Source organism: Oxyura jamaicensis, chromosome 3, assembly GCF_011077185.1.
Source record: "Oxyura jamaicensis isolate SHBP4307 breed ruddy duck chromosome 3, BPBGC_Ojam_1.0, whole genome shotgun sequence".
Lineage (NCBI taxonomy): Eukaryota > Metazoa > Chordata > Aves > Anseriformes > Anatidae > Oxyura > Oxyura jamaicensis.
The window spans coordinates 64,167,878-64,193,571 of NC_048895.1; the positions used below are offsets into that span (position 1 = coordinate 64,167,878).

Below are 25,694 nucleotides of genomic sequence, written 5' to 3' on the forward strand. Positions count from 1 at the left end.
AAAGTATCAAAATAAATAGATAAATAAATAGAAGCTGATAAATGATATCAAGGCAGACTCATCTTTGTTTCTGTAGATGAATTGTAAGTGATCCAAGAGAGTCACTGGTTGTGATCAATGGAAAGGACTGTAAAATATCTCAGCCAAAGAACTGCAATTCAAATGTATGAGAAAGGCAGCTTGATATGGAGGGTGAGAGTAATTGCAAAATGACTTCTGTGAAAGAGAAAACAGATCTTTTTTTAAAAAAAGGAAAATCCAAAGAGATTTTGGAAAGATTAAGATGGCAAGTGGGTAAAACAGACTACAAAGTAATAACTGTCAGAAAAGATGGGATTCAAGAATATCAGCAGTTCAAAAACAGACGAGGCAGATGGTACTAACCCTTGACAATATATATATATAATCTGGACAGTAATATTTCACTTTTTAATTTCTTCATTCTTGTTTATTACTTTCATTTGTCTCCTTTCATCCATGTTGCAGAATCCAGCTTTTCAGGACACCACACCATAGAATCATTGAATCATAGAACACCCCGAGTTGGAAAGGACCCATAAGGATCATCAAGTCCAACTCCTCGCACCACACAGGTCTACTCCAAAATTCAGACCGTATGACCAAGAGCACAGTCCAAATGCTTCTTGAACTCCAACAGGCTTGGTGCAGTGACTACTTCCCTGGGGAGCCTGTTCCAGTGTGCGACAACTCTCTCAGTGAAGAACCTCTTTCTGATGTCTAGCCTAAACCTCCCCTGCCTCAGCTTGACACCATTCCCTTGGGTCCTATCACTGGTGACTAAGGAGAATAGATCGGCACCTTCCCCTCCACTCCTTCTCATGAGGAACCTGTAGAACGTGATGAGGTCTCCCCTCAGCCTCCTCTTTTCCAGGCTGAACAGGCCAAGTGACCACAGTGCTCCTCATATGACTTCCCCTCTAGTCCCTTCACCATCTTAGTAGCCCTCCTCTGGACACTCTCAAACAGTTTCAAATCCTTTTTGTACTGTGGTGCCCAGAACTGCACACAGTACTTGAGGTGAGGCTGCACCAGCGCAGAATAGATTGGGACAATCACTTCCCTTGACTGACTAGCAATGCCGTGCTTGATGCACCCCAGGATACAGTTGGCCCTCCTGGCTGCCAGGACACACTGCAGGCTCATATTCAGCTTGCTGTCAACCACAGCCCCCAGATCCCTCTCTGCAGGGCTGCTCTCCAGCGTCTTGTTGCCCAGTCTGTACACATAGCCAGGGTTGCCCTGTGCCAGGTGCAGGACCCGACACTTGTTCTTGTTAAACTTCATGAGGTTGGTGATTGCACAGCTCTCCAGTCTGTCCAGATCTCTCTGCAAGGCCTTTCCACCCTCAACAGAGTCCACAACCCTTCCAAATTTAGTGTCATCAGCAAATTTGCTCAAAACATCTTCTAGAACTACATCCAAATAATTTATAAAAACATTGAAGAGGACTGGTCCTAAAAATACAGTCATGGTTAAACAACTAATTCCAGCATTTCCTAACAAAATGTTCTCTCATGATAAATTACTTATAAAATTGAAGATTTTTTTTTCCTCTTGTTCCATAATTAATTGTAAAGCAATCAGACAATTTAAAATGAATGTGAGGGAATTTAATCTCCTCTTGGCCTGATTTAGACTCTCCCATCATTCAAATTTTGTCACCTTTTGTCAGCTATAGAGAAATACACATCTCCCATCCTCTCCTGATGAAATCTGATTTCTCGGTAGAATCTGTATCTGTAGATACAGTAGTAGTTCCTCCTTGTAAGTCCATACTTGGAGGCTATTCCAATATACAAAATGATAAGATATTCACTAAGTCAGAAATGAAAGTGGAAATGACTTCCTTGACCTTGTGAATAGGCCTCCCACATTATCAGAGGGCATTTCTATTCTCATCTCTCATTGGCTTTCTGAGTGGTACAACTCTCGTGGGCTCTACTGCTAATTCAGCCATCTCAGATGGGACATTTGAATTAAATCTGGTGTGTTTTTCTTTTTTCTTTTTTTCTTTTCCTTTTTTCTTTCTTATCGTGAAAGATCTGTATCTTTCCATGACTTTTTCAGGCCTTTGAATTTATATAGGTATATATATGGAGTCTATCTGAAATGTCCTGAATTACCCCTTTAAAGACGGTCTTTTTTTTTTTTTTTTTTTTTTTTTTTCTTCTTCTTCTTTTGGTAGGACTGTTTGCTTTTCGGTTTTGGTTTTCCTGTAATTGATGGCCAAGAAAATACTGAGTTATAGAGCTCTGATACATCTTCCCCCTGGCTGTGTACACATATTTGAAATATTAGGACTATCATATACCCCTAACTGAGATATACTGTCTATATGCACTGAAAATACAGCTCCATATCCAGTCTTGGATTTAGGCTCACTTAACATAATTATATCCATCAAATACTAAGTTTTCTTGGAAACAGATCTGAACAGAAAATAGTTCATTTGCCTGTAGATGTTGGTGATGATGGGAATGCCTTGCCATCTGTATCTTTTCAGGTTGTGATCTTGTCAGATCTGATAAGCTAAGAAGAGTCTGGGCTGCATAATAATTGGTTGGGAACTTTCCAAAGAAAATCCCAGGTGCTAAAGAAAGTAGCACTAGTGATTGAGTATTTGGCAATCTTTCCTCTGCTCAGTAGCAGACCAATGTCTCAGCATAATATTGAGAAACATTCAGTAGCTCAGTGTGCCAGCTTCCAGGAGAGACACATGATCAATGCAGACAAGACTTGCAGTTACCCAAATATCTGGGGATCTTCCAATATGAGAAGGCAAAATATAATTTAGGGATATAACCCCCAAATTTTCCTTCTGTAGTAAACTGCTGAGCTCACTGGGAGGATTTTGTACTAAGATGATTTTAGAGTGCTAAATGAACAACAGGAGCACACATGCTTATGTGAAGTGTTTTGGGACAATTCTTGATGAAAACTACTTTGGACTATTGTTATTACTGTTGGCATTCTTCCTAGAAAGATAGGCCAGAGTTATTAGATGCAGTGCAACTGGATTATTAGGCACCCCTTAAAATATGTAGTTAGGATTAAAAGAACAGTTCCCATCAGATTAAGGAATAGCTGGGGAGCTGAAATGCCTGATTTGCCTTCTTGTGCTGTTAATAATGTACCAATGGCAAGCCAATTCTAATGAAAACTTGACTTGCCTTATCAGGATGCAGTTTGTGCAACTATTTCTAATCTATTCATGTGATTGTTCAGGAAAGTACCTTAGCACACATTATTTTCTAATATCAGTTTTAATTCATAATTACTATATTGTTATATTGCTTGCAAATGAAAGTTCATCAGGTAAGAGGAAAGTGTCCTTAAAAAGGCTAAGCACTATACTTTTTTTTTTGTAGTGACTGTTTGAAGGACAATTGAAATACTTATAAAGCCAGTCTTCCAGAGAGTATTGCACTTACTCTACACAAAGACTGGATAATGTGTAAGAAATAAGTCAAGCCACAAACTATGCTATTGTTTTAGACCATAACCAGCACTCTGTGCTCTGAATATGGAAGTAGTCCTGATGTAGAATTTGTGTCTGACCATAAAATCATGTTCTGTATAATGCTACCTTTACAAAAAAAAAGAAAAAATAAAGCAGGATTGCTCTTTCCAGATTTATAATCTTTTCTGATTCTTATGTTGAGTATACACTGAACAATGTAATTAACAGCTACCCCATGGGTAGTTACCCATACTCACTTTGATCTGAGGAAGAAGGGAATGAGAGATGTTTACAGTGGAGTCTCATGCTTTGGAAACATTATTGCTGATGTATATAGAAAGGATCTTTCTAAGCCCATTTCCTTAAAATAAGTATCGCTATGTATTTACATTAAGGGAAAAAAAATAAAAATTAAAAAAAAAAATAAAAAAAAGATACATACCATCTCTGCAAACAGACTTGCTGAGGTTTCTGACAGTTCTTAGAGAAGTTTATTCCAATAACTTTCTTTTGCTCTGATTTGTGAATAGTAGTAATATTCTCAGCCCTCTCAGAAAAAGAGACTACAATTAAACAGGCTTGTTAACTTATTAAAAACAAATAAAGAATTGAAGAAAAAAAAATCTCATTAAAGTTGTGTATAAGTTATGGAATTTCATATTCAAGCAATTGCATCTCAAAAGTTGAAAGATATGAAGTGACTCTGTAAAACACAGAGCCCTACCCTAACATGACTGTTCTTTCTCTTTGCCCTTGCTTTCTACTGAACATAGAAACTAAAATTAGATGCCATTAATTATTTTATTCTATTTTATGCAAGATTCAATAAAAGAAACAAGTCTCCATCCATGTAAACTGTTTTCAGAAACTGTCTTTTTCTCAAGATATGCACTTTCTCTCACTTTTACTCCCCCTCTCCCCAAGTGAAATACACTTCACCCTGTGATACAAAAATACAGCAAAAGATGGTAAAACTAGTTGCAAGAGTTAGAAACTGATTCCAAACAATAAAAGTGTGAAAAGGAATAAAAGTAAAGAAAAAAAATACTTAACTATTTTACCAGTGAAATAACTGTTGATATTCTGTGACTGTAATTTTTTTTTTCTACTATTTATCACCTGTTATTTGTTTTTTTATTCTCTGTGCTTTTATTCTGTTCATCCCTCAAAACTGTCTTTTTCCTATCCTTAAATATTGAGCCAAGGGAGATGGTTAGCCTTCACCTTTCCTACAAAGTCATAGAGTTATTTACTAAATCAGACTAAGAAAAAAAAAAATATCTCAATTAACCAGGTTTCAGTTGTTTCACACCTGTTACATACTAATGCTGTCAATTGTCTGAAATATCTTCTAATGATGAATTTCTAGAGTCTGGAAAACAAGGTACAAGACTTTTTGCTTTGTAGGTTTTTACAGAACAATACAAGTCTCACTAGAAAAATGACATTCATTATTTAAAATATATCAGCTCAATAACTTACGGAAGGTGCTCCACTTACATCACTTCTTTTTAGCTATTTGTGGACAGTTTTTCAAGTATTAAGTTTGTTAACACAGCTTTTCAGCAGTTTTTCTAAGCAACACACTAACGAAGATAGTTTAGACTTAAATAAAACCAAGCTACTTCAGATAAGCTAGTAGCACATACAATTGTAAAAGTTCAAGAATCTTCTGGCTCTTTTCTGTATTGACACATAATACTTCATCCATGGTGAATTTTCTGTTGCTTGCATTACTTGGAAGTCCCCATTCTCATCTACTTGTTATTATAGTGACTAACCTTTAAATTTAAGATCTCAATGTGTGTCGTGTATTGACATTACATTACTAATACTTCTCTATGTTTAACTTTTTGAGATGGAAGGGAAGATAATATTGATAAACGATGTTTTGTTTTCACCTTCATTTGAAATTCATATGAGCATATGACTCTTAGATACTTTTTGCAGATAAAACATTATCATCTTCATTGGTCCATGATGTAAGGCTAATACATTTATTTATATTGCTTATATAAAAAGCAGATTGATATGGCATACAGTGATAACATTTATTCAGACAGCTTCCATGGAGAACAGAGAAGTACATTTCCAGGTGATTTAAGCTGGATCAAGTTCTATGGTGTTGCCAAAATGAGACTGTATTTGGATTTCCAAGTTAACAAGTTTCAAAACATGAAACTGTTCATCTGAAATGCAAAGCACACTTAAACAAAGACAGATATCAGACGGAGATCTACTACTAAGGATTCACAAATAAGCAGCTAATAAATGCTGTTGAACATTTGGAGTGTCTCAGAGACTAATTCTGGATGTAAGATAAACACAACCTATAGACAAAATAGCTAGCAAGTAGATCTCAGATAAAAGTGTAAACTAATTGGAACCTCTCAAATTGCTGATCAATATGGTACACTTATTTTTAAAAGTTGAGATTCAAAGGCTTTTAGACCCTTTATAATTTTGAGAATTAATTTCTTCACCATATATGTTATGGGATTTTGTAATTATTAGGCTAAAAAAAAATTGTATTGGATTCAAAAATTTGAAAAGGATTCTTCAGCTGATAACTTCAAACTTCCCAAGATTGTGAAAGGGAATTATTATACTTCAAACTTTCCAATCTCAATTCACCTTCAGATTACTTTGGCCCAGATCAGAGATAATACATTTCAGTTTAATGCTGTTCAGGACCAGAAGATTACTGGATATGTACCAACAAATATGAAAAATAAATAGAAAAATGATTAAATTAGTATTTATTAGATTCAATAAAAAAAAAAATCTTAAAATTATTTCTATGAATTTGTAAACAAATTATGATAACATTTTAAAAAGCACAACATTTGAGCATTTTCCAGGATGTGGAATCAATACAAATATATTGTCTTGAATAGGTGGGATTTCTTTATAAAAAGTTTTATTTTTTCATTTTTGATTTCAGCAAACTTACAGAAACATTTGATTAAAGCTACCTATTCAATTCCTAATAGCACTAAGCATTAGAAATTTCCTAAGACAAAATCTTAAGAGAATTCTAGACCAGAGAAAATTCATTACTCACAGTGCTAAACCAATTATATAAATATATGAGCTATTCCTGTATTATTTCATATAATTCAAATTAAAAGTCTGAATTTTTTAACAGTAAAAATAATTTGATTAAGCTTTGTGCATGTATATATGCATGGACTGGGGTTAACAGTTGCTCACGGTGGTATCTGCTATGAATATGCAATTGTGACGTAATATGCAAATCATATTCTACCTTTATTTATCCCTCTTATACATTTTAATACACTTCTTTTAAATCTGGACAATCAAATAGATTTTGTTTACTTTTTTTTTTTTTTTTTTTTTTTTGCCACACAGTAACCAAGGTCGTATTTTATTTTCGGTCCCTGTACATTCAGACTTTTGCTGATTTTCAATGCATTGCATTGCAACCTCAAGCCAAAAGTACTTCCAACATAATATTTTTGCTGGCACTTTCAAGAACACTTTGTCCTCTAATTATTTTCTAAGATCAAAATGGCAACAAAATGTATATCTTACTAGCTGGGAAAATAATGTTACATATAATAGGTACTCCCTATGACAACCTCATTTATAGCACAAGAGAAGGCTGGGTTTGTAAAGTGACCAAGTTAAGCTTTGTTTCCTAAAAGTGCACCACTGAAGGGAAGTAGCAAGCATGAACATATTAGAAATTCTGAATATTCTGATATTTCTGAAGTGTTTAGTTGTTGTTTGTTTGTTTTCTTTCTTTCTTTCTTTATTGTGCCACTTTTCTGGATTTGTTTTTCAGTAGGACTATACAGGGCACCTCGATGTGTTCATCCGCAAAAGAAATAAACAAATTGGAAACTCTTCCAAATACAGAATACATACTTAACTTTAAAGACATAGAAAAATTTTGGTAATGCCATGTAATATTTGTAGTTGTTTGCAGGAGTAATGGCAAAATAAGGCAATTTCAGAATGAAGATGACTGTTCAGCTCCTGTAAAAATCATAGTAGCATCATGGCATTCAACAGAGGATTGCTTATCTCTGGTTGAGGATCTGGCCCTAAAATCATAATCACATAAGGATCAGGAGATTGAGAAGTGAAGGTCCAGAATCAGTCACTACACTGTGGTGTCTCTTCTAGATACATTTATGCTAGTCTAATCTTTTGTCATTGAAAGCAACACATTCTCTGTAAATTCATCTTCATGAGCTCTCCAGGGTATATATTCTGTGATGCTCAGCCATAATGGACAGGACAGGGGTAATAATGCTTAACAGTTATAGAGGGTTTAAAAACATACCACTGAAAGAGTTTATCTGAGATATGGGTTGACTTAATGGTGCAGAGAAGAGTTTAAGGGGGCTATAACTTTTCCAGTAGCATCATCAGTGTGTACTGTGTGTCATGTGAAAAGTAAGCAATGTTGAACTTCATCTCTACTGTAGGTACTCTGTCCTGTGTGGGACAGCCTGTTCTGTGACCTAACAGTCTGAATCCTTTTCAAGGACATACTAAACAAAAGCATACTTCCCATTCTGCATGGAAATCTAAGGCTATGTTTATAAAGTATAATATAAAGGAAAATTTCCTCTAATTATCTATTGTAATGTGTTTTACAAAGGGTAGACAAGATGACCTAAATAATTATACTCTGGTTAGCTGAGCATTCTCGGCAAAGTCACAGAAAAGCTGATGCAACATATAAATACTAAAGAATTAAAGCATGATAGCATAATTAGTGCCAATCAGCACAGTTTTATGGAAAACAAGTCTTGTCAAAACTTCTGATGAGGTGACAAGTTCAGTTTATACAGGAAAGTGTGCTGGCATAATATAACATCTGTAAGGGCACTTGGCTGCCCAATATTCAGATTAAAAATTTAGCACTGTACAAAATTACTTATAGGATATACTATTTATTTGAGAAATTCACTGTCAATTGAAAAGTTCACTGAAAAATATCAGAAGATAGCCATTAACTGGGAAAAGTTTTGCAAAGAGGAATTTCTGTTTGGCTATAGCAAAGATCTTGTCCCAGTACTATCTAGAAGAAATTTCACCTTCATGCTAGCAAAAAAACATTCAACTGAAATAAATATAACAGAATGAACAGTAAAAAGGAATAGAGAGTACTGCACATATGCCAGAATCACAGTAAGATAGACTTATTAAACTATACATTTTAATATAACTATATGCAATATCTCATGATTAGGAACTAGAAACATAGAGCTGCGAGAATCAGCTCACAGATTTTCTGATGGATTCCCGTATTTTGCAAAATCATTCTCAAACAGGATTTTGAGATGTATAAAATGAACTAGAATTCCCAGAGTAACATGATGGTGAAGAGAATAGATAAAATCCCTGAACATATATGGTGGATGTGCATGTTTGAACTGGACTTTTTATTTCCCGCGTTCATGATACTGTTAAGACCATTACTAGGAAACAGCTCTAATACCCACACTTGGATAATGCCCACAATGGATACTAATACCCAAAAATGGATACTAAAAAAGTAAAAAAGAGTTCAGGAAAGAGCTCAGATAGTTATTCTGAGTCAGGGAAGCATGAATATGAGACATTTGAGGCATAATCTTTTTAAGTTGACCTAGTAGTTTAGTAGTATTAATATTTGTAGTTTAAGCTTGGTAAAGATACTGTATGACTCATGCAAGAGGGATGGCAATGTAAATATGAACAGAAGATTTCTGATGATAAAAGATCCTAAATTTGCCACACAAATGTATAATAATGTACAGGATGGAAGTAGAACCATATACATATACATATATATATATATATAAAAAAATATATATAAATATATATTAAATATATATAATTAATATAATATATATTATATATAATTAAATATATATATATATATATATTTAATTAACACTAGAAATACCTACTCAGTAGAACAACATGTCTAGAACAATGGATTTTCCATCACTTTAAAGTCTCTAAGCCTCAGATGAGTTTCATTCTGTAGCATAAGAAGTTCCATTAGAATTTGAAAAAACAGTGACATTCAAAGGACTGTGCATTCAAGAAATCAAACTAGAGGATCATAACGGGATCTCAAAGTCTTAAAATGGATTCCTTACATCTCAGATCACAAAAAGGTAATTTTCAACAAAAAAGTACATACCTACTAGAAAGAAGAAACTGCTATAACATTTCAGGAATCACCTTTAACCTTTTTATTATCCCCCAACAAAATATAGGTCTATTCTCTCTCAGCAGGAGTTACTTTTGCATCTGATGCAAACAAAGTTGTACTGAAGCAAAAGATTCTACATTTAGAAAGTACACGAAATTCATGAATATCATAGTTCCGGTAAGACAAACCACATTATTTTTAAACTGGATTACTTAATCTTTACAATAACAATAAAAAGCTACATCCTTCTAACCTGAAAATATTTTATAGCTCTTACTTTACAGTATTCAACCTCTTCTGCAACACTTCCTTCTCCTTTTTTTCATTACCTTTCTTCCTTTTCACACATTAAAATTTCCACAAAGAGGTGAATACTTACAGTACTGTTACATTTTTTACACATATGAAGAGATATTACAAGATCCCTTACTAGCACTATCATCATATACAGTTGAGGATATTCTGTCTACAGCTTGTCCTTTGAAATGTGTACGCCAAAAATAATGTTATTATTTAATGACCTCATTCAATAATCATACATTTCATCCTTGTAAGCAATAAACGTACTTCATATTCTGGTGAAAACCACATTGGTTTCCTTGATCCTCAAGGTAAAAGGAAAAAGCAAGAGTATTTCAGCAAAATAGATTGCTAAAACTCATAGCAAGCCATCTATCTAGTATAACATCACAGCTCTTGAGATGCAATCCTAGAAGTAAAAAAAAAAAAAAAAAAAAAAACAAAAAAAACTTTAAATATAGGGATACAATTTTATTTTTTTCTAAACTTTTTCTAGTGAAAGAATAAAGAATCCCCAAATTCAATATAAGATCTGAAGGTAAACAGTGGCTTCTTTCATTGTGCTGCTACCCAGGCAGTTTGCTAGGATAATTTATGTCCTTTATAGCTCTCGATTATCAGTAAATTTGTCTCAGGAATGGTGAATTCATTAAGTAATGCCAGTGATTAGATAAGGGAAAGACTTAAAAGCCTGTCTATCTGTTCTGACTTGTACCAACACTGTAATCATGAGACAATAAAAGGGAAAAATACTGATTTTGGCAATAAAACAGGAATGGCCCAACACATCAGATATGTTGAGGTTATATATATTTAGAATATATAGAATATATATATATATATTCTATAGAACCAATTTTAGAATAGTTTTTTATTAGTTTGAGCCTGTCACCTATATAATGGTTGTTCTGGTGTGTGCACATCACAAAATCCACCCCACTCAAAACCTGTCAGCATTCTCACACAGGTAGAGTCCTCGTTCAGTCTCCAGAGAAGTTTCTACAGTCAGCCTTGAATAGTGTATCCATTATCTGAACAACTTATAAATGTACTTTAAGAAAAGAGAGGAAATATGTACAAACTATTCATTACAAGACTTGTAGTATTGGGTTTACGTGGCAAGGTTTGGGTAGCAGGGGGCTGCAGGGGTGATCTCTGTGAGAAGAATCCAGAAGCTGCCTCGTCATATCAGATAAGGGCCAGTTTCAGCCGGCTCCAAAGGGATGCACCACTGGTCAGAGCCGAACCAATAAGCAATGTTGTCTGTGCCTCTCTGAGAGCAGATTTAAAAAAGGGGAGAGGCCCCTGTGGAGAGGCCCCTGCAGCCCATGGGTCCCACACGGAGCAGATCTCCACACTGCAGCCCGTGGAGGAGCCCCTGGTGGAGCAGGTGGATGTGGCCTGGAGGAGGCTGCGGCCCATGGAGAGCCCCCGCAGGAGCAGGCCCCGGGCCAGAGCTGCAGCCCGTGGAGAGGAGCCCACACGGGAGCAGGGGTCTGGGGGGAGCTGCCGCCCGTGGGGGACCCGTGCTGGAGCAGTTTGCTCCTGGGGGATGGACCCCGTGGTACGGAGCCGTGTGGGAGCAGTGCTTGAAGAAATGCTGCCTGTGGGCAGCCCCCGCAGGATCAGCTTGGGAAGGATGGCATCCCGTGGGAGGGACCCCACGGGGAGCAGGGACAGGGAGTGACCGTGAAGGAGGGTGGAGACGAAACGTTAGGGACTGACCACAGCCTCATTCCCCTGTGCCTTGTGGAAGGAAGAGTTGGAAGAGGGTGGATGGGTAAAAGTGTTTTCTGTTTTGTTTTGTTTTGTTTGTTTGTTTGTTTCTCACTGCTCTAGTCTGCTAGTGATAGGCAATATTTTAATCTCCGTATGCTGAGCCTGTTTTGCGCGTGACAATAATTGTTGAGTGATCTCCCTGTCCTTATCTCAACCCTTGAGCCCTTTCCATCATATTTTCTCCCATTTTTCCTTTGAGAAGGGGGAGTGAGAGAGTGCTTGCAGTGGAGCTCAACTGCCCAGCCGGGTAAAACCACCACACTTGTTTAAGAAAACTTTGATTAATTCCTTTGAATTTGCCACAGCTTTTAAGGTTGGTGATAAGGCATAACTTTTGCTACAAGATACCATCCTCCATTAATAAATAAATAAATAAAGTGCTCTTTCTAGGACCACTAATTAGAAAGTAAAGTTACATAATATTTCATTTACATAGAAATATATTACATAGACTTACCAATATTGTGCATTTTTATTGCCATATTACTTCTGCCTCAAGTGATAAAAAATTACATTCCATGAAAAGGATTTTTTGTGTGAGTTAGCAATCAAATAATTTCTCCAACAATATTTAGATTTTTCTAATGTTGCAGCATTAGTATGGAAATATTTTATTATTTTATTTTGTATGTGTTGTGAAGAGTTCTAACATTTCATGAATTTAAACATTATAGCCTAAATCAACAGAGAAGGCATCATTTTATCGTCTGCTATCAGAAGGGCATTTCATATCACAAAGCCAGAACAAAGCCATGAAATAATCTATTTTAAGCCAAGTAACATAAATGCATCTTTTGATAGCTTTTTATATAAGATGGCTAAAAAAAATGACAATATTTTAGCATTAAATTCAAGATCTAATTAGTCATCACTGGTAGTTTATTTCCAAATTGTAATAATGACTTTATTAATATTATAATTTATTTTTTTCCCCCAGAAAAACATAGTAGTGTGACTTATTTGGATTTTCCTCTCCTAGTTTTATCTTTATTTTAAATTCATTGCTACCATTTCAAAAATGCACTTCATGTGCAGTGAAGATAGAAAATATAATTACTTCTAGTGTTTTCTGAATGCCACCTTAACTAGTTGTTCTTTTTCTTCCTTTATGTTTCAATTATATATATAATACACACACACACATATATAAATACTTCTCCTTAAACAGTCTACGGTATGTATAGTCTGAGCTCTTCAAAAACTAGAAGTCATTAGAGAAAAATCTGCAAAAGGGACTGGTAAAGGGAAAGTATCTCATTATTCCCAGCAATGTCCAGGTCTGGACTTAATAGTCTGGTTTATCATTCCCTCATCTTCTCCCCTACATCATCTATGAACAGTTTCCATGCACCACGGCTACATTTTCTTAGTCTCTTATCCTATGTTCCTAAAGAAAGAACGGCAAAAAAATAAAACTAAAAAGGAAATAAAAGATAATTATGCATTTTGCCCCCTCAAAAAAAAAAAAAGTGTCAGTGTTGAGACCATATATGGCAATAAAATAATGACTACAAAGGCAAATATTCTTCAAGTGTGAGCAAGCACTGGTGGCAGTAATTCACTGGACATTAACTTACAATAGTGTACATATATTTGTGCTTAAAGCATGGCTTTTTAAAAAGTAGTGCATTCAATAAATAAAGAGCGATGTTTCTATATCGGGTAGCTAGGCATGTCTGCTACAGAGGGAGCACCAGATGCTAACATAGAGCTCTAAATTTAAAATCATTCATAAGATATCATTTGGTAGCAGAAATATCTAACAGTAGATGTGTTAATAGATCCTTTTTTCCTGGTGGTCCTCTGCAGCCTTCTGCCTGGATCTTGGAACATGACTAAGGATAGTACATGACAGTATAGTAAAAATGAAAGAAAATATCAAACATCCATAAAGGTATATTTCCCACAAGGCTTTTGATTACTTTCTATGCTTATACATCACAGAACCAAAAAAAACAATTGCACTTTGCTCTTTTCTTATGATCCTTTAAATCTCATATTGTTTGGATTCAGTGTTAGTATAGGATATTCTACATAGACTGAAGCAATCCCAAGCAACAGCATTTGTTAAACTATAAACTTGACATATCTGGAAAAAAGGGAGTTAAAGCAACTTGTAATCATCAAATTGATTTCTTGTTTCAAACATGCTTTAGTTATTACATTTTCAGTAAGGCAAGAAATAAACCTGAATACTCACAACAGTAGTTTTAAATGCTTATAGATTTGGAGGAGAAATGCAAAGTGCTTTTACAGTTGCCTTTCTTGAAAATTTAGTATGCCTTTTAAAGGACTGTTTTTAATGAGATTGAAATGCTTAAAGAAATTATAGGAATCCACTAAAAGCAGAAATGTTTCACTTGCAATATTATACCCTTTGCATTTATTAGGATTTATGTTTATTAAGATTTTATAGTGGTTGTAATGCTGATCATTACAAATGTTTCATCTGGGTTAGAACATTAAGTTCCCTAAAATTGCCTTCATTCCCAAGAAGACATAATACATGTTACTAACTTAGTTCAGATTTAACAGAAGTTCACAAATTAGTGTAAACTAGTGAAAACAAACAAACAAAAATCAACAACAGCAACAACACAAGTGTAGTTACAGCACAGTAGTTGCAGTAGAATAATGCAATTTATTATCAAAAACAGTTTCTGGTTAACTTGATGCATCTGTTGTTCGTATATAAGCTTTCCCACAGGAAAAAAAAAAAAAAAAAAAAAAAGTATAGATGTTACAATTGATACAATAAGGCTCTGAATTGTTTAGTGTGTATGCAAAAACTCTCACTCCTTTAGTGAAGTTTCACTGTGCTAATCCCCTTGGAATGCAGCATTTATCACCTACCAAACAAGTGTAAAATATTTCAGTCCAAGAGGATTATCACTGCTGTCTTCCTCTCTGCTCTACTGGAGCAGAAGAGGAGAGGGAGATGGTAGGCAGAGTGATTCAACAGCTAGAAAAGCAAATCCAAGTAAATATAAGACAATTCCTAAGCAACTTTTGCCACCTGTCTTTGTCCTTCAGGGTTTTTGTTTGTTTTTAATTCCTGTTTTCAAGAGGACAATATTTACAAGCAACAACCAAAACATGCCATCTTTCCTGGAAGCAAGCAAACAGGGGAACCACAGCCTAAACTGAAACTACATCCCCAACAATGAGTGCAAAAGATACTGGAGGAAAACATTATATATTCCAAGAAACCATGAAAGTCACTTCCCAGTACAACTATTCAGGCATTTCTGTCCTTCTTGATAATTTTATTCATTATTTTTGATACAGATGAACAGAACTGAACTCAGTGGTTAATACTGTGCTGCACCATGTTTTCTGACAGAAGTATAAGGATATTCCTTGTTTGGCACTCTTATCCTTTCTTAATGTTGATTTTTTAGTATTGAGCTTTCAGAGAAATAGCCACATGACAGATCTTTTTTCCTAAGTGGTAACAGCTAATTTAACCTATCACTGTATGTTTATGATCAAGGCAAAATTGTCCTATAAGGGCTACTTTGTACTGAACAACATTACATTTCATCTGCCAATTTACTACTCAATGTTGCAAGATTTGTCTGCTACCCTATCCAGTCTCTTTTTAACTTTCACTAATTTGAACCACTCTGTATATTTAGCTGTTGCTGTCACTTCACTTTATTAATGACTTCTACTTGACCAACATTGAATACTTTGCTGGAGCAAATACTCCAAAACAAATCCCCCTGAGATCCATTGGCAAGTTCTTCCCCTGTGAAAATTACCTATTTTATATCTTTTGTTCCTTATATGCTTATTTAAGTAACACTTTAATAATAATAATAATAAAAAAAAGTAGGAAAAAGAAAATTAGTAGTTTTACTGACAGAACATTATAGCAAAATCCCTGGCTTTCAGTCCTATTACATTTGCACCGTTAGTAATGACATTACTGCCTGTATGTGGTTCTTTCCTTCACAAAAGCCACAGGTTTCCTAGCTGTAGATGATGGTCACAATGGGCTGAAAAATACTAATTTTTCTGATACACTTTACTGATTGTTCCAACAAATTGACCAACAACTAGGAGTTTGTGACTGCTAAAGGCCCAGTAGTATATTTGCTAAAGACAAGAGGTAAAGATGAGGCATTTGTAGATGACTGGAATTATTTAATCTCATTCTGTATATCTAATTTTTTTATTATTTTATTTTTGTGGTATGCTATTTTTCTCTTCTTCTTCACTGTTCAGCTATGGATTAAGTGATTCTTGAATCTACTACTTACAAATTTATGCAGGATACCTCGAAATGTAGAGGGATACCTAAATCCAATTAAGACCTCCCCACCCAGTTTCATATAAAAACAAGCCAGCTGTACTTATTTTCATACCATATAAATTATTGTTAAAGTTTCTTTATTCAAAGATTTCCAGTAGTTTGGGACAGGGAGACTCACCTTTTCTATAGAAAAATATAATACCTCGAAATATGACAAACATACATTTTGAGTACATCATTATTCATTTAAATGCATTGCAGTTTGAGTTAAATTTTCTTGATGTAAGCCAGAGTATTTGTCTTAGGAACCTAGAATATTGTACAAGTGTTTAAATCAGTGACAGATAGCCTGCATAAACCCCAGAGTAAATATAAATTAAGAGATGTATGAATAACCTTAAAACAATTGTCACTGAAGTTCTAAAACAACCTTTTTCAGTTTATCATCCTCCTTTTCCTCATTTCAGTAGAGCCACAAAGAAGTGAACCACCGATATAGACTGGCAGATTGCAATGTGATGAGTTTTTATCTTTAACTGGGTAAGAATACACTGTTTCAAGATAAATATTGTTCATATGGCTTATAAAATATTAAACCCATGGATAACTAGTAAAAGAAGGTACAGTTATGACTGTGCTTAGTTGATATGGAACAGACTGAACTGCTGCTCCGTTCCCCAGGTCTGTTCTCCATATTTGCTCACTCAAAGCCCAGACCAAAAAAAAAAAAAAAAAAAAAAATTCCAAGAGCTCTGCCACACATTTCCTACTAATACTTTTTCACAGGCTGTTGTGAAATGGTGACCAATAGGCAAGTGAATATGATTTTTGTAAGTTTAAGTGTGCAAATGTCTGGAACCGTTAATTATCTTAGCTTTTTATTAGTGATTTTTCAGGATTGTTCTTTCAAATTATACAGAAAGAAGTTAAAGTGACTAATCTAAGTGACCAATCTTATTTTGGATTTTCCCTTATCTTTCAAATTGCTCTCACCAGCTCCTTAAAGAAAACAAATGCCCCTTATTTTGGGGCCAAATAAATAGACTCATCTAATTCAGTTATACTCTTTTAATCAGTAAAAAAAAATAAAAAATAAAAAATGTTCAGACCAAACCAACTGTCAGTCTATGTGCTGAAGTGAGCAGTTTCTAATGAGAGAATAACCTAGAAGAGAGAATGTTTCCTACAAAAGTATAAAAATAATTTGAATATACGAGTATAATAACCGTAGTGGTCACAAAATTTAGCAGAAGAAAAGTGAAATGCATTGACTAGTTGTCTCATTAGCAATAGGCTGTAATTTCATTGAGGCAGGGAACAATTCATACATGAGAAAACCTAATGGGACTCATTTGTACAAGCAAGGCTTCAATTCAGCAATGTGAACATGGTGAATCACCAGAATAAGGTCTCTATTCATGCTGCACTGCACTTGAGGTATCCTGTGTTTAACCTCACTGTGGTTCTTCACTCATGAAGGCAGCTACAATAATTTTTGTTTTACAGTGGCAAGAACTGAGAGTTGAAGCTGAGGCAGAATCTTCAAGTTCCACAAAATCTCGGTCAGAGCTGAAAAATGGACTCAAATCTCACAAGGTTGAGTCCAGTGATTTGAACTACAATGCGATGCTCCTTTTCTGCAGTTAAAATACTGTCTTAACCAGTGAGAAGGTGATATTTAATAGATTAATAAATGTTTACTTCTTCATGTACAGATTCAGATCCACTAACATTTGCACAACTTTTATACCTCAAGTTCATGACAATACGAAAGCCAAAAAGCAAAATAGAACTCGTACTATTACTCATATGTTTATCTGTGTTTTATGATAATAAATACCAGTACATCTTTCTTTCTGAATCTAATTTAACAACATGTTGGCGAGGACAGAAATTATCTATGCATGCCTTACACTCTGTGAGTTTAGACACTGAATGCTTGCACGATGCATGCTCTATAATATGATTTACATATCAATGAAACTAAAATCTTCTGTTATGGAATTGTTTTTGATGTGCAGAATTCTTGACACTTTGAGAAACCCTTGAAGAGTCTGTGTCAGCTCCTGGCCTCATTTTAGTCAATGGAATAAAAAAATGTATCAATTGACTTCAATAGGAACAAAATTTCACCTGAAATTTCTCTCATTCCTCCCTCTCTTCCTTCTTCCCGCCCCCTCCCCAGCTGAACTAATTAAAAAGCTGAAAGAGCTACCACAGAAATCAGAAAGACAGATAGACTTTTTGAATAGTAAGCCTATCTTCGATCCTGAGGTTCTGTATCAAAATTCCTAATCTATCAATCCCTACGTTCTTATTAAATAATAACAAGAAAAAGATATGAGCTTGCAAGTTCATAGTAAAACAACTTTCCTTCTTCAGCTGTGACAGGTTTGTTGGCTGTGGTGGTTTTGTGGAGGCAGAGTAGTAGGTAGAACACGACTTTATTCTGGCTTCTAACACTTGATTATGCAATGCCACTTACATATAAACTAAGAAAGTACATAATGGTTGTAAATCGCAGTGCGATAAGTGCACAGCTGTTTTAAAACCTGTTCTCCAAAAGCATTTATGAGTGTTTGGCTGATAGGCAGAGAAAGGATTTGAAGTGGAAGAGATGTATCCACTGCAGATTCTACTCAATATTTTCATGGATGAATTGGGATGATAGAATTGAATATGACTTATATCATGGAGAAGGATAGCAAACACTGCAGAAGGCAGGACTAGAATCTGAATGATCTCAGCAAACTGAAGAGATGAACAACAAGGTGAATTAAATAAAGTGCAAAGTATTATCTGTAGGCAGAAGAAATTAAACATTGAACATTTGGCAAAGTGGCAAAATATGGCAAAAAGAATGGCAGGAGGCTGTAACAGTGTCCCAGAAATGAGAATCAGCTCTTTGATAATGGGTAAAACCTGGGAAATCCAAGTCAGTGAAGTTTTAACAGCAGCTTTATAGATATAATACCAGAGGTCCTTTAAGTCTCTTTTACTTGTTGCTGGTGAAGTCTCAGCTGGAACACTCTATTTGTTTTGGATACTGCACGATAAAAAAGCTGCATAGTATGTGGAAGAATCTTGAGGATAAAAATAAGACAGAAAATACTAATAATAAAGGAATGAAAGAAATGTATCTGCTTTACTTAGAGAAGAGAAAAATGACAAACGTCTTTCTACATGTAGATGGTATAATAAGGTGTTTGTCATGCTTGTTCGGGAAAGGTCAAAGAAATTCAGTAAAATAACTTTGGTTGGATATTTAGGAAAATAACCTGTGTGCAAAAACAGGCTCCTTGGTAATGATACATCATTTATTGTATATTTTATATTACATAAACAAGTGTTAAAGATGGATTAAATATTCTTATTTTTATGAGCAATAAATACTACTTCTGTAGTAATACTATTAACAAGCTGGAGACTTCTTTCAGCTTTATGTTTCTATGATTATAATATAGGTAATTTAGCATCACGTAAGCAAAGGAGTAAAACAGACGAGACTTTCGAGACTCATGGGTGTATCTTTCTAAACACATCAGCAACATATGAACGTGGATTTTGCTTATGTTCTGTTTTGTTTTACGTTAGTTATAATAGTAAAGTAAATCATCTTCCCAAAGGACTTTAAACTTAACACAGTGCCACATGACTTTCTATATATAAAATACAAGAGTTCTGTATTTCTACAGTTTAATATTTAATTCTAAAAAGTAAAATTAAATATTTGATCAAAGACTTACATATTCAAGTTTGCCTTTTTTTTTCCATTTTTACCTTATCTAACATGTGCTATGAAGACCATCAAAAAAAATACAGAAAAGAAACAGCCATTAATAAAAATATACCCTTAAATTTTTAAGTAGGCTGAACATATACCCCTTGCTCGCTATCAGAAATCTTCAGATCGGATCTCTTGCACTGAATTTTTCATGCAGTCTTTCCATTTTTCTTGTTACTAGTGTCTTCTATAGTACTAATCAATATAAAGGCACAAATTTTTGACATTGCTCTTTGCTTTGAAGCATGCACTTACTTCATTTGCCTTTTTAAGTATCTCAGTTTTTGAAATTCAGCTACTTAATGCTGAATTGAAAACCCAAGTGCTTATTATTCATTTGCACATTGGTATGGCTTTTGTATAAGGTTTTCAAAACTGACACCCTTTGTTTCATGGACATGGTAGGAAGGTTTTCAATTTATTTCATGTGCAGCATCACTGACTTACTCTGAAGCAAAATGATAATCAATGAGGGAGGAGAATCAAATAAAATATGAGACCTCCAACTGAAAATATGAAGTAGTTTTTCAGCATGTTTATAAATGAAAACTCTACTGTTGCCATTCTTTCTTCTTTTCTTGAAGACAAAACTATTGAAAATGAATAAATGCAAAATATTCAAAAAAGCATAAGGAACTTTTGTAGAACTCAAATCCTATTTTCAAAAATGACTAAAAACCTTAACACTTAAATTTCAATTTAAAAACAATTTAGGCTCCATGGCACCAGATTTTTAAATATAATATGTGCTTGATATTAAAGGAAGGCATCCTATTGCATTTAATTGCCATGAATTCAATGGGTGATAGATGCTTAGGGTTGGACTCAGCTCATTTAACTTTATCCAGAATTTAGGCATCTACTCTGAGTTCTATCTGTAGTCTAAGCAAGGAAGCAGCATTCTCCAAGGAGCGTTTCAGCCCATTGTCGCAGAATCACAGAATGTTTGAGGTTGGAAGGGACCTCTGCAGATCATCTAGTCCAACCCTGTTAAAGCAGGGAATCATCAGGCAGATGTCTAGGAAAACAGTGGAAGTGTAAAGAGAAGGAGTGAGAGAGACTGAAGAATTACACGTGGGAAAGGGTACGTCACGTAGGCATGGGAGGATCACAGCACATAATGCTCTTTTTCAGCAGTGTCCAGTGCCAGGACAATGGGCACAAACCAGAAAACAAGAGTTTCCTTGTAAACATCAGGAAGAACATTACTTTGAGGGTAACAGAGCACTAGAACAGGTTGCCCATAGAGGTTGCCAAAAGCCATCTCGACATGGTCCAGGACAACAAGATCTAGGTGTCCCTGCTTGAGCAGGGAGGGGTGTTGGACCAGATGACCTCCAGAAGTCCCTTCCAACCTTTATCATTCCTCTGATTCTGTAACTTAAATAAATAGAAAATTATCAAAATATTATCCAAAAATAACTTCATTTTCAGAGTGTGGGTTATCTAAGACCCAAGTTATATGTGAGATAACACTAATTACGTGCAAATTGCCACTTATGTTTGTAATATTTTGCACTGTATTTGTATGAGACAGGGAAGAGATAATACTTGATACTTCTCAGTTCTGAATTTTTTGTTTGTGTTTTTGTTTTAATGACAAGAACAAAGGAGTATCATTTTACATTATAATATTTTTATATGTTCTTTTTAATACACACATTTTTGTGTTTGTGAAAAACAAAACTGAAAATATTGCTTAAAGCTAAACAGAAGGGGTACAGGATTCAAACAAATTTCCCATGTAATCTCTTTCAGTAAACTTCAGTCTTCAGTGACTTTTCATATGGAGGTAACACTTCTCTGCAGAATCTATCATTAATGCTACATGCTGTGATATAGACAAACATCCTCTAATGATAAGTTAGAGATTGCTACACTCATTTTCACTTGGAGACCTGAATCAGTATAAGTACTATTATCTCTTGTAGATGCCTTGCCAGAAATGTAACATCAAAATTAAGTCTCCACAGTCTGTTATAAGCTCTTGGTTTCACTATGCAGACAGAGACATTTCTTTAAGAATCCCAATTACTTCAGATTTGTACTTTACACTATTTCCAAGTGTGAAAACCCAAGAGTCTGGCAATTATCATTATATTCTCATTCCTGTAGCAGGTTGTATATGCTAATGAAGAGAAAAAAAAAAAACTAATTATATAGTATCATAGTCTGTTGTTACTAAGCACTTCTGTAACCTCTTCTTCCAAACAGCTGTCTGAGCTCATAACATTTTCCTTTATTAAAAATTAAAAACACAGTATTCAGGAAGGCAAACAGTACAGCCAGAAGTCATAGTTTTAGGAAACATCTAGTGCTTTGAACTCTATCATTGTTTGCCAGCGATGAAAAATGCATAGTTAGAAGCTCAAAAGCTTTCTGATTCTACAAAAAATATATTATATTGTATATGCTTCTGCTGAGTTGGAACTATTTATGTGATTGAAATACTTTACACCATTCACTAAGGCATTGATAATATTTGGCAACTAGAACAGGAACTACTCAAGACAGAAAAACTGAAAGAAGATGGGATATTTTTGCACAATATAAACCAAGGCTCCCATAACACAAGAAAACATCTGATTATACAAACAAAAAGGTAAAATAAACAAGAGCTTCAAAGAGCGTTGTTTCTTCTTTGTAGAATCCATGTCCATAGGATAATACAGAAATCAAATAATAGTATTAAAGTAAAAGAACCAAACATAAAAAGGCTTACATGTAACATCAAATTAACTAGAAAAGACTGATCATATATATATATGTGTGTGTGTGTGTTTGTTTTTCAGTAAAAGCAAATGGGCAGCTTCCTAGGCTTAAAAAGAAGCTTTTTTTAAGAAGGAATTTGTTTCAGTATTGCCCATAGTAATGTACTATGAGTGGCTATTTGAAGACCTGAACTGCATTTGCGTAATGGTTAACATTCAAAGAGAACTTTTGTGTAACCGAGGGTACACATTTTTTCACTGTTCTTACAAAAATAACTATGTAAATAGTTTTAATACTGCATATTATCTAGATTTTATCTGCAATATATTTAACGTTTCATTACAATATATTATGATGTCATAACATATTATGACTGTCATGTATGACATATGAAAGAACAACACAAACTTGCTAATGAATATTCTAATGTGAAAAAAAATAAAATAAAAAGCTCCTAAGACCAAGTTTAAAATAAATAAATGTGTTCCAACTGCCTCACTTCTCCACCTAATGTTAATTAATCCTTGTCATTGCTGCTGTCTTGTACTTGGGTTTTAAGGACATCTGTGGGAACAAGTGGAAAAACAGTATGAATCAAGTGCATGTGGTTATAATGAGCAGTGAAATTCAGAATTACATTTGGTGTATTCTCTAAGTGGCAGTTCAAAAGAAATATCTAAATAAAATTACATTCTAATACAGTGTTTCCCCATATTTCCAAAGCAAAATATAACCTGTAATTTTAGAAGGAAAAAAAAAAAAAAAGAAAAAAAAATCAAACCAAACCAACCAATCAAACAAACAAAACAGCTAGAATGCAATCAAACAAACAAAACAGCTAGAATGCAAGCACTACTGTGGTACTATTCCAATAAGCACTAATGGGCAAGTGACCTGGTTAAAAAAGGGCATTCAGTTTTAATAAGCTGATGGAGGAAAGACAAGGAATGAAAAAATGTAAAAACTGCCAACAAAAGAGTAAAAGAGGGAGACAGAGGATGATATTCTGCATTTGATCAGAAGCCATAGATGGGACCCTTATATAGACAGGGAAAGCCCTTTTTTTAAGATATGGTTAAAGCCTGACACATCCGACTTCTTTTGTCTGAATTGTGAGTTATGTTTCAATGATGTGTAGAGGAGGAACCATTTTTTTCATGTCGTTTTGAGCTTAGATGAGCACTCTGATCATCTCCCTCCCTTTACATTGCTAACAGTAGTTTTTCTATAAAAGGGTTCATTGGCAGTTTAAAGATACCGGTGAGATACTCAGCCACAGCACGTTACTGATCACCTCATTATTGTTGAATTAGCCAACTATCGTAGGGTGGAAGAAAAATAGCCTGAGTTACACTGTGGCCTGATAAAGAACAGGCTTTTAGAATGAAACCCACAATAAACCACAATTTGTTCAATTCATAAGGTTACTTAATCAATCAAATCCTACCCTCAAAACACAGAATCCAATTTCTATCCAAAGAGATGTTTGTGGTAGTCGGATAAGTGGGATATAATGTCATACTAAAGTAGTCTATTCATGAATAGACAGGATGCCCCTTAAAATGAAAATGTCATTGAAATAGCAGCAAGTTTTGAAAACATCAACACTAGAGTCAACTCAGACTCCAGGGATAAATTCACAAAGGTAATCATCCAATTTAGTGGGTTATTAGAAAAGGAAACCAAATATTTTTCCTAGCTAGTCCTTAATTCTTAGCATATGAAATCAACAAAACAAAACAAGCTGGGAGCAAGCTGTCAGCTGCCGTGTGACAACACCAAAGTCAAAGGGGTTTTGCCAAAGAATATTTTTTTTCTAATTTATTATGAGCAATTAATAAAATTTTATCATCCAATCCTACAGAGTTATAAAAGTTGACATTAGGTAATTCACTAATACCAGAGATTACTGTCTTTCAGTAGCAGTTTTGGAAATACTCCTTTTGTTGGAACAATAAAGGAAAATAACTAGAAGAAATTACTAATATTTGAGATGAATTAAACAGTTTTGAGCTAGCAATTCCACAGGAAGAAAAATGAATTGCTTTTATATCCCAAATAGTTACACTGCACCATGTTGCTGAAAATATCTTTTTAATAATGTGAAGGTTTTTAAATGTTTATGGAGATTTATTGAGTGAAAGTAACTTCTCTTGGGGTACCGAATACCAAGCATGACTCTGTGACTAGGGCAGACATTAAGTTTGAAATATTTGTGACAGTTTAAACATATTGTTGCCTCCTTAGCTTTTATTAGTGTCCTCTATAGGAGCTACTCATCTTCAGTGAGAAGTTGTGTGCTAGTGGGTGACCATAATTTAAATGGTTGCTAGAAGTGGCTTAAGACCCACCTATTTATTTTAGCCCAGAGATATCATGAGTGTTCAAGTCCTTCAGTGCTTTGGCAGTGCTGTGGGAGAGTGACCCTCCAGCAGAAGAAGATGGAGCATTATAAGATGATGAACCAGATGAGATGAGATGGCCAGCCACTGCAGCATATGGTCTTATGGTCTATGAGCTCACTGCTACCACTGCTGTAGTGAGAAAGAAGTAAGCTCAGAATGACCCTGTGCTGCTTGTTGGCTGCGCACATGCTGTTCTATGGAATGGGGCCAATATGAGACAGAATCAAAAAACGGAGAGTGCTTCAGAGCTAAAGTTGCTTTCCTAGGGTCAATAAATGACAGATGTGAGATGTGAAATGACAGATATTCAGATGTGAAAAGATGCTGAAGGTAATACAACATTTTTATTTCCTACTGGATTAACAGTGACAAATTTCAGTGACATAAGGATCAGAATGGTTTCCTTCAGAAATTCCAAGTTACGCAAAGCTCCTTGGAAACTGTATGGGCTTAGTGTTGCCTTGAAGTTTCTGGTAGCTTCTGGTTCACAAGATGGAGCTTATTTGATACAGTTGGAAGGACAATTATTTATTTTTTATTATTTATTTATCACTTAGAGGAAACACAGATGTGGAGAAAGTATAAACTAGCCATTGTATCTACATTTCGAACAACAAATTGCTAAGAACTATCTTAAAGAATGGCTTATGTACTTCAAAAGAATAATTAATGAAACAAAGATGACACTATGAGACTGTGAAATTTAACTCAGCTTTAAAAGAGCAGAACATATTTTCATATGTTGTCATGCATTCTCAAAAGACAAGTGAGTGCTCTGGCAGACACGGTAGCTT

The 25,694-nt window shown here is 34.8% G+C and overlaps 1 protein-coding gene across 5 annotated transcripts in view; it reads right to left on the reverse strand.

The window, feature by feature from the left end:
* The window catches only part of NKAIN2 (sodium/potassium transporting ATPase interacting 2), a 566,015-nt gene that overhangs the window by 227,212 nt on the left and 313,109 nt on the right, over positions 1 to 25,694 (reverse strand). The gene's annotated exons all lie outside the window — the stretch shown is intronic.